Raw genomic sequence first — 12,579 nt, 5'->3', positions numbered from 1 at the left:
TTTCTGTCTTTAAACTTTTTAAAAAAGACTTTTACTGTTGCTTTATTACTCAGTTTATTTCACTAAATTAAAATATCAGGATCTTTAATCTAGTAAATTATATTCTAAATATAAGTTAGCAATAATATCCAAATGAATTGGTGTTAATTTGATGGGAAAGAAAAATCATGGAAGAAAACAATATTGAGGGACTGGAGCAGTGTAAAGAAAATAAATGATCTTGGGGCATGTGAAGATACATTTATGAATCCTGAAACTTTATGGGCATAGAGATTTTCCTTGAAGTTTTTGCTAGTCCATCTTGTTTTATGAAAGGTGACTTTTCGTTAGTAAATGAAAAAGGCCCCTGATGGAAAGACAATTTCCTCTAGTATTGTTTGTAGACATAAAAGTGTGAAAGCTTCCTATGTCAAAGTATACATGGTTAAAAGGTGCTTCTCTTTTAAACTCCTGCCTTTTCCTGTAAGAAAGCTGTTTCTGCCTTTGCATAAGCCATCTACATGGCTACAGGATAAAGGTCAAAACCAGGGAATTCGCCAGTGAGACAGTTTTGTTGAACCATGTGCTATATATCTTGCTAGAAGAAATGGCTTCAGTGTCTTGTCTCCAAATCACACAAGGACCATTCCCTTGTAGTGACACAAAAATATATACCCAGTACCTCTTGAAACACTCATTTAAGACCTCTATGCTAATTGTAAGGGAACTTTTTGAACACACACATGTTAATTTATTTATTTATAGACTGGAATGTCATAATTAGCATATCTGTCATCATCTCAGACTCACAATTGCACATGTTTATGAATTTGCTGATGAACAAACACATAGAAAACATCTGCTTAGAAAACTTCTTTATGTTATACATTAAAAGAAAAATGTTACCTTTTTCATTCCAACAGGACTTTTATTTTCAGTCCTGGGGATTGACAGAACTGTATGTTGTCTCTGTACTCTTTTGCTCAAGGGTATTTCCCTACCACTTTGAGCCATAGTACCACTTTCAGTTTTCTGGCGGCTACCTGTAGATACGAGTCTCATGGACTTTCCAGCCCAGGCTGGCTTTGAACCATGATCCACAGATCTCAGCCTCCTGAGTAACTAGGATGACAGGCGTGAGCCAACAGTGGCCAGCAATAGAACTTTTCTTAAGGCTAGACATGATGGAACATTCCTATAATCGCAGCAAAATTATTAGATACTACCTTGAAAAACATGAAAATCTATTAAACACAAATATGAAAAAAATAGAAAAGCAACTTTCTTTACCTTACTTTTATACCAACCAGGAAAAAAGGATTAGCAAATCAGATTTCTAACCTTCCCTTTCTTGATCTGATGATTGATACAAATGGTTACAAAGACCCTGATGTTCTGGTGAGAAATCTCCTCCAACAGGTCTATTATGATACTAATATTACAGTGATCTGGGAAGAGTTCACCACCAGGGACCCTATGCACCTCCTATGTTACTCCTGAAGGTGCCTTTGTCATAGAAGAAAATCACAGATCCCAGGGACAATGAACCACAAACAGGGAAATGTGGCATACCCACACATGGGAGATATTTGTCCCTAAGGCAACAATCAAACTCCAGCTCTACAAGAAGCATACGCAAGGGTTCAACAAGCTGGATGACAGAAGAGATACTGTTCAGTACAAATGGAAGAGCAAGGGACTACATAAAATCTGTAAAATAATTGACAGAGACAGAGAGTTAAAAAATGTATCCCTAAAAATCAACTCAGTAGGGTTTTGGTGAGTCAAACCTGTAATCTCACCTGCTTAAGTGACTGAGATTTCTGAGGATCTTGATTTAAAATCCAGCCCAGGCAGAGAAATCTATGTAATTCCATTTCTAAAACAGGAAAATTGGAACTAGAGGCATGGATCATGTGGTAGAGTGCCAGCCATAAGTAAGCGTGCTCCACAGGCAGGAGGGCTGAGTTTAATTCAATCTCACAAAAAAGAGCAATAAATATATATGTGAGTGTGCATCTATATCTATCTATATATATATGCTTATATATATTTAAATCATATATTAGAGGTAGGAAGATAATAGATAGGAGGAAAAAGTAAAAGCAGAAGATAAAAACCATAGTGCTAAATGAGCATTCATTTCTAAAGGAATAAAAGGGTTGAAAAGATTTAAGACTGACATACACAATAGTTGAGAAATTTTTAGAATTGAAGGACAGATTTAAGAACTTGGAAAGGATAAAAAGAATATATTTGAAACAACTCTAAAAATACACACACTGGTGAACCTGAGGACAAGAATGACAAAGAGGAATTCTTAAAATATACCAGAATGAAATACCAATAAAATCCTGAGGTATAAAATAACGCTACATGTAGTCTTCTCATGAACAAAATTTTAACCTAGAAAATCTTGCTACAGACTTTGGAAAAAAAATGTCCAGAGGAAAATACTTACCTACAAAGTTTCCATAGTCAAGTACGATATTTTTTTGGATGTGAGTAGAATAATATTCAATGCATAAATAATAAGGGAGGTCAATACTTTTTCTAGAATATTTTTTTCTCTTTCTCTTACAGATTTTAACAGCAATTAGTTGTTCAATGGTGTTTAATTTTGGCATATGCCTATATGCACACAATGTACCTTCAGCACACTCATCCCTCCATCACTTTCCCTCTTACTTTTCCTGAATAATCAATCTCAATAAGCCTCATTGATCCATATCATACATGAATATAAAGTACTTTGATCATGTTCCACCCAGTTCACTTACCACCCCTCCTACTTATACTCACGCCCAAAGGACCAGACCCACTTTTATATACCTTCGTTCTTCCTCCTTTTAACTGTCTAAATTGTCCAGTAATTAGCAATAGTGCACAGAAACAATTGCACATGGCGAGTGAATAGAGGCATGTTAATGGCAAGAAGAAATGGTAAATAAAGGAATTCAGGAAAATGTGCCATAAATTTAATCAACCATTGGCAAAATTATTAGGCAGTTCGAAAATGTTAGAAACACAGACCAGGATAGAAAACTCTTGGAAGAATCTAAGCAAGCCATAGTCCTATTGATAAAGAGGACTGGTATTTTATGTGTAGTCAATCTTAGAAAGCATAAAGTTGTATGTTACCTTACCATATCTTTGTTCAACAAAATATAATGGAGATTAGATTTACTCTAGTAAGAGCTGAGAAAAAAGTGAACAAAGAAGATTGGATTGGGTTGGCTACCAGGGCTGAAATCTGTACTCCTAGCTACTTAAGAGGCAAATATGTGAGGCTCATGGTTAGCTACCAGCCTGGGCAAAATAACAATACTAATACTATTACTAATAATAACAATAATAACCAACTGTGGGGGTCAATGGTAAGAACCTGTTATTCAAGCTATTGATGAATCACAATGGCTGAATCAGTGGTAGGGGCCTGTCATTTCCAATGACACAGGAAAGTACATACAGGTAGATCTCAGCTCAGTGAAACATAATACAAAAAAAAAAAAAAATGGGCTGGGGGTATAGCTCCAGTTAGTTTTGATACTCTTGATGGAAATTCTTGTTTCAAAGATGTAAATAATATAAGAATGCTACATTCTAACAGTTACTTTGCGTGAACGAGTATGTCAGCAAGAAAACAGCAATGTCAGCAATGTAATATTCACATGATGAAACATAGTGAGGTCAATGTTTAAATGAAATGTGGAATAAGATTAGCAGGTTAAATAAGATGATTTTCAGTATGAGATTTTTTTCATTTGGTTATTGTGTCTGGCAGAACTAGGGCTTGCTCTCAGGGCTTGGCTGCTACTCCTTAGCTTTTTCACTCAAAGCTAGTGCCCCACAACTTGACACACCTTCACTTTATGTTTATGCTGGTTAGTTGGAAATGAAAATCTCATACATTTTTCTGCCTGGGTTGGCTTTGAACTTTGATCCTCAGATCTCAGCCACATAAGTAGCTGGTATTAGTCATAAGCCACTAGCACCCAATTTACATAATATTTTCAAATAATCCAATGCACACATATACTATACCTATATATACATATATTAAAATTAAGATAACAAAGAACAAAGAAAATGGATTATAGACTGCAGAAAATTACAATTTACTCCCTTACTATTTCCATAATTTTCACTTATTTTACAATGGATTTAACATTTTACAATTCTGAATGGTAGAAATTAATAATTATCCAATTTGGGGATGACATAAATATTAAGAATACCTTTGATCAACAAAAATGACATAAAATATATGAATCAATTCCATGAACTTTTGAAACATAAAATAATCAAAATTTTGTCATAAAAGTATGAAAAATAGCAAAAACATTTTCCCTTAAAAATAAAAGTCTTCAATGTGTGGATCCTAAAGTTGAAGCTCAACTATATTTTTTAACTTTAAAGATGACCACAAGGAAAATAATATATCATAAATTATTGGAAAAATCTGGGAAATAAGCCTGAAAATTGTGTCAGGAAAGATGATATCTATATTTTAATTTAGTATTTTCATGGAAGTTCAAATTGTTTCCAGACATATGCATTAGTTGGGGTCATAAAGATTTCTTTTTAAAAAATAGTAAAAAGGAATGCAAATGGAAAGAAACATCAACATTTGTAATATTTTTCTTTGTCGAAAGAAATTAATTTCTTTTTTTTTTTTTTTTTTTTTGCCAGTCCTGGGCTTGAGCTCAGGGCCTGAGCACTGTCCTTGGACTTTCTCAAGGCTAGAGCTCTACCACTTGAGCCTCAGCACCACTTCTGGCTTTTTTCTATGTATGTGGTACCGAGGAATCGAACCCGGGTCTTCATGCATGCTAGGCAAGCACTTTAACCACTAGGCCAAACTCCCGGCCCAGGAATTAATTTCTTATGTTTTCCTTTGCTTCTTAGTTCTTCTTATGCTTCTTTTATAATAAGACATTTAAATAAATCCTTCCTCTTAATCAGACTCCATAGCTTCTTTTATATAAACTTTTCAATACTATTTTAAGCTACACAGATCAAAGGACCAGCATTTCTAAATCTAAATTTAGATTTCTAATGTTCTTTTTGAACATCTTTAATCTCCACTTTTATTTCCAAGTATGATTTATACTCCAAATTTAATTTTCTGGGAAATACTCAATACAATTGATTAGGTGATGATTATAATTGTGTTCTCTTTGTTGTTTTATATTACTTTCACTCAATCCCAAAGCTTGTATAGAAATATTTTAAGAGAAATAATAGAATGATAAACAATGAACACATTAGATTGCCTATTAATTGCCAAACATTCTTCCAGGATGTTTTCAATTTTATCTTATCTATTCCTCTTAATAATACTGTGGAATCAATACTGTTATTATATTCATTGTGAATGGAGGATGTAGGGTACAGACAGATCAATGTCAAAGCTATTGTAGGCTAGATAGAGAAAAAAGCACATTCCCTGGCATTACCCAAACTCAGAAAAGCCTGAATCAATAATTTTTGTTCTCATTCTTATTTAATACTTGAAGAATCATTCTCATGTCATTAATATGACAGTATTTGAGTAACCGAAGCATCATAATTTCTAAGTAACTTTATTCATCCATTCCTTTGTTCTTCATTCATTCTTTCATTCATTCCATGGAAATCTATCATGTACAAACTTTACATTCATTGTACTTCCAAAGAGCAACTTCATAAGGACATTTTTTTCTATAATAACAGATATTTTAGAATTCATTTCTAAATTATATTAGGATAATTTCAGGACAGTAGACTTGGCCACTGACATCATCAATACAGACATGCAGAAAGAAGGCTCAAGAACCCTTCTCATTTCTCTTTCTCCTGGGTTTTACTCATTTATTTTTCTCTCCTCCTTTGCCCATCTTTTGTTCTTTCATGCCTTCTTCCTTTTTCTCTTTCTTCTCTCCTTTCCTCCTCCCCTCCTCCCCTCCCTTTTTTCTTCTTTCTTTCTTTCTTTCTCCTTTTCTTTCCCTTCCTTCCTTCCTTCCTTCTTTTTCTTCTTTCCCCCTTTCTCTCTCATCTCCTTTCTCTTTTGATTCAGTTGTTTATTTTTATTTTTTCTGTTAAGATAATCTTGCATGGTTGCCAAGGCTGACCTCAAACTCCAATACTTTTGCCAAATTTGTCTACATTCCAGCCTCCCAAATGGGTACGCCATCAGACATATACCTTAAGGATACTTAAGTATGTAAGAATCCATTCATAGTACATACCAACTTAATTTTAACTGGACCACATTTTGTCAACTTGAATAACAAAAGTAAGGAAACTTTGTTTTAAAGAATGCTTCCAAGTGAAAAGATTTCCATTTAAACATCTATTTTTAAAAAGAACTTTTATCCATCACTTGTTCCACAGAAACAACTAAGAGAAACAGACAGGTACTGATGATGGCTGTGCGATATCAAACAAACAAAAAGCAACACACATTCTCTCATCTCAAAGAAAATGTTCACAGGATCAGCCCTAAAACACCAAATGTGAGCCAAATTGCCACAATTCTCAAATGCTAGAAATCATGGAACTCCAGAGGCATCAGAGAAAACCTTCCTTTTTTCTACCTTAATTTTAGGAAAATGCAGAGAGTTTGGAATCCTACTAATGGGAAGTTGGGTAAAAGGATATTAATGTATATCCACAAAGTACAACTCAGAGACTCCCACCTTAATGACCTTACTATATGTTATATCAACCACCCGACTGTTGACTAAGTAACTAAACATCAACCAAATAAACAAGATGAGCCATCTAACAATTATATCAAATTTGCATTAAATCAGGATATATATTAATAGCACCTCCACAAACGCCTAATAGCTTCACAGGTTGCCCCATCAACCATGACTTCATGTTAAAAAGATAAATGAAATCTCAAGAAACTATTGAGAAACTTAAATTCTTTTCTTTTTCTATCTTTGATTTTTTTCAGGGAGCAGATTTTTGTGCACATCAAAATGAGATGAAATATAGTTTCCCTAGGTTCCCTCCTAGCACACACCTGTCCTCCAATTAAGATTTTTGATTCACAATAATGAACTTGACTCACTTAATGAAATTCAATTATCTATAAGCTCACCCAAAGTCGATTGATGTGTTCACATCACCTGAAATTCAGCAATTACACTAGGGTTCACTCTTGTGTTGCCCATTCAATGGTGTTGCCCATTCAAAGGGTTTTGATAAATATATATGTTACCATATCATATCAAATACGTTCAATGCTCTGTGCTCTTCTAACTCGTGTGCACCTCTTGAAAGCAACGGAAAATAGGGAAAGGTAGAGAAAGAAAAAAACTGTAGCTGAAGTATGTAAATACCTGACATCATAATATTTCAAAAATATAATACTTTATTACATATTTCAAAACAGAAATATAGCCAGGTGCCAGTGGCTCATGTCTGTAATCCTAGCCATTCAGGAGGCTGAGACCTGAGGATTATGGTTCAAAGCCAGATGGAACAGGAAGGCCAAGAGATTCTGATCTTCAATTAATCACCAGAAAACTAGCAGTGGCATTGTAGGTCAAAGGGGTAGAGTACTAGCCTCGAACAAAAAAGCTTTTGGACAGCGCCCAGGCCCTCAGTTCAAGCCCCATAACTGATGATAAAGAAAAAAAAAACATAGAAACAAAACGAACAAAACAAAAATAAACCCAGAAATGTAGTAACTAAAAAAACAAGAGATGCTGTAAGAGAATAAAATATTATAGAGGAATATGGAAACATTATAGAGCTAAAACTTAAATTAGAAACAGTGGTATCATGGCACAAGTAGTTGAGAATCACCATGAAAAATGGTAGAGAATTTTCATGGAAGAAAAGAAAATGAACTGGAAAAACATGCACTTGAAAATAAATTGGACACTATAGTATCTGTGGAAGATGGACAAACAAATGAGATACAACATGCCTACAATTGGTGACCTGAGAAAGAAAGAAGCAATACAAAATTTTGATTCAGACCTGCCAGGTCAGGGAATCTAACTGCACACACACACACACACACACACACACACACACACACACACACACACACTAAGTAGTACAACAAGAAATTGTGAAATAAAAGAATTTTTAAGCAATGGGGTAAATATCAAGAAAATACCGTTGAAGAATGAACAATTAAGGGACAAGGAAAAAAACAAAAACATGTGAATAAATGGAACTCAGGAATGGAAAATTCATGCATAGGTAGATATTCTGAAAAAATGGTGCAATTTGGAAACCAAAGAACTAATAGGGACTTGATGCGCAAGAAATTGGCAAGCAATGACATCATTCAAATTTGAAGTGAGTTTAAACCAGGACCATGGGAATTAAGTTGAAATGCAAACACTATAAAACTCAGCAATGTAATTTGCTAATAAAAAATTTAATTTAGGAAATATTGGTGGCTTGATAACTATAAAATGTACATGCTGATTTATTCTAATGTAAGATATTGCTTAATACCTAAATTTGTATTCTAACATTGACTCTAAACTCAATATGTTCATGCTGCTGTTCTCAAACTTAGGTTTCTTTTGCAGGAACTAATAATTCTATTGAAAAGAAATAAGTACCTAAAATCTAGCAATTTATCCACCTTCGTTTGGTCTCTTTTTTAGTTTAATTGAAATCCAAATTTAAATACAACCTTTCTGTCAAATGTAGGTTAAAGTACCATTGTTATAAAGGAGTATCTATCTATCATTGATCATACTACCATAATCATTCTAAGAACTAAAAATGTATTATAAGAAACCATTCTTACTAATGTCTCTCCCCTTCTCCCCTTTTTTTCAGTTGCCTGTATCTCATCATGTCATCAAAATTTAGGCAGAAGTATAGTCTCAAAATTTTATGATTGTTCATTATGCATGATGCAATTTCTCTCTCAAACTTTAAAGTTCATCTTACTTTTCTAAACAGAATACCTTATACCACAGCATCTAATCAACCTGACGTTAGTAAACACACATAACTAAGTAAATGTCTCTTATTACTCCCCACTAGATAAAATCTTAAAAGGGCAAAATGTACTTTTATGCTAACAAAAATATTTATCAAAAAAGCAAAAAATATCTAGTAAATTTAACAAAGCTCATTTTTTCCCAGTGTAATGGAATTTTGTGTATGTGTGTGCGGAAGCAGGAAAGCTCAGGCCACATGTGCAATCTTTTCCTAACTGACCAAGTAAATGTGTTTTCCTGAAGGAAAGTTCTACAGGAATTAAAAAAAAAAACAATCTGATATGTCACCGAAAGTATATTTGAAAGAAGTAATATAACGCAGTTGTTTATAAATGATGGACTTATTCAGATGTGATAAGGTATGCATTTATATAACCTCATATAAAGCCATATATAAAAGTTTGCAGATTTGATATCTTAGGACTGCATAGCTATGATGGTTGCTGAGAGAAAAATCTCAGTGAAGCATCAAAGATGAAATAACTATGTATTTCTGTTTGCTACATAAATTGTGCTGGTGTTGTGTATGCATACATTTTCCTTGTGAAGATGTATATATTTACACATATGTAAGTGGGGGGGAGGGAAAGAGGGAGGGAGGAAGAGTGGAGGTGCAGAGTGTTTATTAGCTCCTTCCATTACCAAAACAGTGCACATAAATTGGAGAAACCTTCCACCACAGTGATTTTAAAAGATGATAAACAAATCCATCAGATAAATGAAAATTGCTCAAAATAAGTGATTCACTGTTCAACATATAGCTCTTTCTTTTACAGACATCTTTGGAAGACATTGTCACTGTAAAATGACATTAGGAACACCTCATTTTTGCCAAACTGATTCTATGTAATTTTACTCTCCTCCCTGTTTTGCTTGTTTTCTTCTCTCAGTATATCATTCATTGATTCATCTTGTGAACACTTCTCAGAGGACCCAGTCAGGATGCTGATTATTTTAAACAAGTACTTTTCATTTGGAGAAACAAGAACTCTGAATTCCAATTCCTTCCTGAACCCCGACATTACTGAATCACATTATCATAATGGACTATTTATACATGCTTAATCTCAGAACTCTTCAAAGTTCCGTTCCCAAGCCATCAACTTCTGAAACTTTTCATAAACTATTATAAGAACCTCATACCGAGAAGCTTTAACTAGTGTGTGGCACAAAGGAAAACCTATTATCTCCAAGCTGGGAAAAACCAAAAATCCAGACAAAATTTGGTGAGCCTGTGTGACCTGCAGTGTACCTTTTCTTGTATTACCAAAACCTTCCCCCAGGAAACTTTATAATCATTCCTTTAAATCATCCCTGGACACTGCAAACCACACCCCTCCAACCCTCTGGTGGGGAAAATAAAAATTAGTAAGCATATCTTCCCGTCTGCCGTTACCAAAAGGGCATGTGGCCATAGGAAAATACAAGAATTAGCACTGTCATACCCTCTTGTCCATTAGTTTCTACTGCAGCAAAGACTCGTGAAACCCTGCCAAAATATACCTATCTGTAATCCCTCTCTGTCTGATTTGAGCCTCACTTCCCCCGAATACAGATTTAATACATTGCTTTTCCCTCACAAGGAATAAATGCATTTTAAGCATCAACATCATAGAAACAGAACATCAATAAAGCAGTCATCCTACACACACACACACACACACACACACACACACACACACACACACACACTACCCCAACCCCAGCCCAAGCTTTTACCTGTTATGCTAAATACAAAGAGACTGAAAGCAAGAAAAGCTGCAGCTTGCCCAACAATATTCTCATTGCAGCAGACAGCGCAATTTTGCACTTAGAGATCTTACCAGGGAAATGTCTCGAGATCTTTACAATTTTTTTTTCCTGCAGAACTCTGTTTCAAGCTCTCAGCCAGGCATGCTGTGCATCCAGGCAGAACCAAGGCGTATGGACTGTCTACGCAGCTAGGAGATAATGGGACGCTTTTTTCCCCCTCTCTCTCTCTCTTTCTCTCCCTGGGACTGCAAGGCTTTTATCCACTGAGTATTGCGTGGCTCCTTTCTGGTGTTAAGCATGAAATACGTTCCTCCTCTCTTGCTGCATTCCTGACGGAAACTAGACAATTAGTTCTTCTTCAGGCACATGGGCAAAGCTCCCGTTTGGAATATTCAAAAGGAAAAAAAAATTCTCTCCACATTGAAACCCAGCACTATCTTCATCATCCTTCACAGAATGAGAGAGCACGGAGAACAGCTGCCATTCCCATGGCATGAAAGGTTTAATTCACCCTCCTCTTTCTTTGACTACCCATAGTCACTCCTGTCGGTCATCAGAAAAAAAAAGTCTCTCTTATAGAAAATTGGGTCAGAGAAGCTACTTATTAGGTTTCCAACAGGAAAGGAAGTAATATTTTTTTCCTTCCTCTGGTTTCATCGCATTGTCATTTGCAAGCAAAGATTAAGCTGGTCAAGGGTCTGTACTGATTTTCACTGTATTTTAGCTTAAACCCTTCTGAAGCATGCCAGAAGCTTCACTACTAGTTAGAAGGAAGGGAGGAGGGAAATAAAAATCAAAAGGCCAGGGGTACTGTCACTAAAACCTTTCGAAATCACATGTTTGAAAAGATGGGCAATGAGGTATCTTAAAGTCAGGAAAGTACATATGGAAAGTAGAATAAAATAAATCTGAAGCAACATAGCTACTCCCAAAAGGAACATTTATCATCTCCAGGGGTAGAAAATAAATGTGCAAGTGTTTATATAATAGTTGTGTTAAAAAATAGGAAGGTCCTTTTATGTTTTACACAGAGCCCTCTGACTAAACTTTTTAATATGTGTAAGTATTATTATTGAATTAAAAGAAAGTGCTTGAACAATAAGCCACATGAAAAATACATATTAAGAGCACAGAGATACCAACACAAGCAAATATATATATATATATATATATATATGACTCAAGTAAGAGATTGGATTTATTTGCATGGAATAACTGAAGATATTGTACTCTTCAGTGTCTCATCAGGAGAAGGATATTGAGAAAATGAGATCAACAAACCAATTGTAAATGAGTGGAAAGAGATCTTTGGGAAAGTAAAACTGTGGATCAAGTGGCAGAGTGACAGCATTGATCAAAAAGCTGAAGGACACACCTTATGTTGAAGTCCCAGTACACACACACACACACACACACACACACACACACACACAGAGAGAGCAAAAAAGAAAAGAAAAGGAAAGAAATGGTACCTTTTTTTTCTATGCCTTTTCTTTAGGACTACATGTTATGAATTTCTATGAAGTATATTGTTTGATAAAGAGTTGATATCATCTATCATTTCTTCATACACACTAAGCACTATCATCAGAGGCCACAGAAAGAATAGTATGCTTTTTTATGATGGGAAAACTCAAACAGGTTGCATCAGCTATGTGCCACTGACTCACACCTGTTATCCTAGCTACTCTGGAGGCTGAGGTCTGAGGATCAGGGTTTGAAGCCAGCTCATGCTAGAAAGTCCATGAGACTCTTATCTCCAATTAATCATTCAACAATAAAAATGGAGAAGCAGTGCTGTGGTGCAAGTGGTACAACACTAGCAAAGAGGGGGAAAAAAAGCTCAGGGGCAGCACCCAGGCCCTGAGAACAAGTTAGC

The 12,579-nt window shown here is 35.1% G+C and overlaps 1 protein-coding gene across 1 annotated transcript in view; it reads right to left on the bottom strand.

Moving 5' to 3' along the window:
- Cntn6 (contactin 6) overlaps positions 1 to 11,254 on the bottom strand; it is a 241,485-nt gene extending 230,231 nt beyond the window's left edge. Inside the window, 1 exon segment of the mRNA XM_090324028.1 lies at positions 10,772 to 11,254. The gene's annotated coding sequence lies outside the window, so the exon portion shown is untranslated.
- Positions 11,255 to 12,579: the final 1,325 nt, after the last annotated feature.

Source organism: Megascapheus bottae, chromosome 33, assembly GCF_031878675.1.
Source record: "Megascapheus bottae isolate mThoBot1 chromosome 33, mThoBot2.hap1, whole genome shotgun sequence".
In the NCBI taxonomy this organism is placed as follows: domain Eukaryota; kingdom Metazoa; phylum Chordata; class Mammalia; order Rodentia; family Geomyidae; genus Megascapheus; species Megascapheus bottae.
The sequence above is the reverse complement of the archived record's forward strand: the minus strand, read 5'-3'. Positions and strand labels throughout refer to the sequence as shown.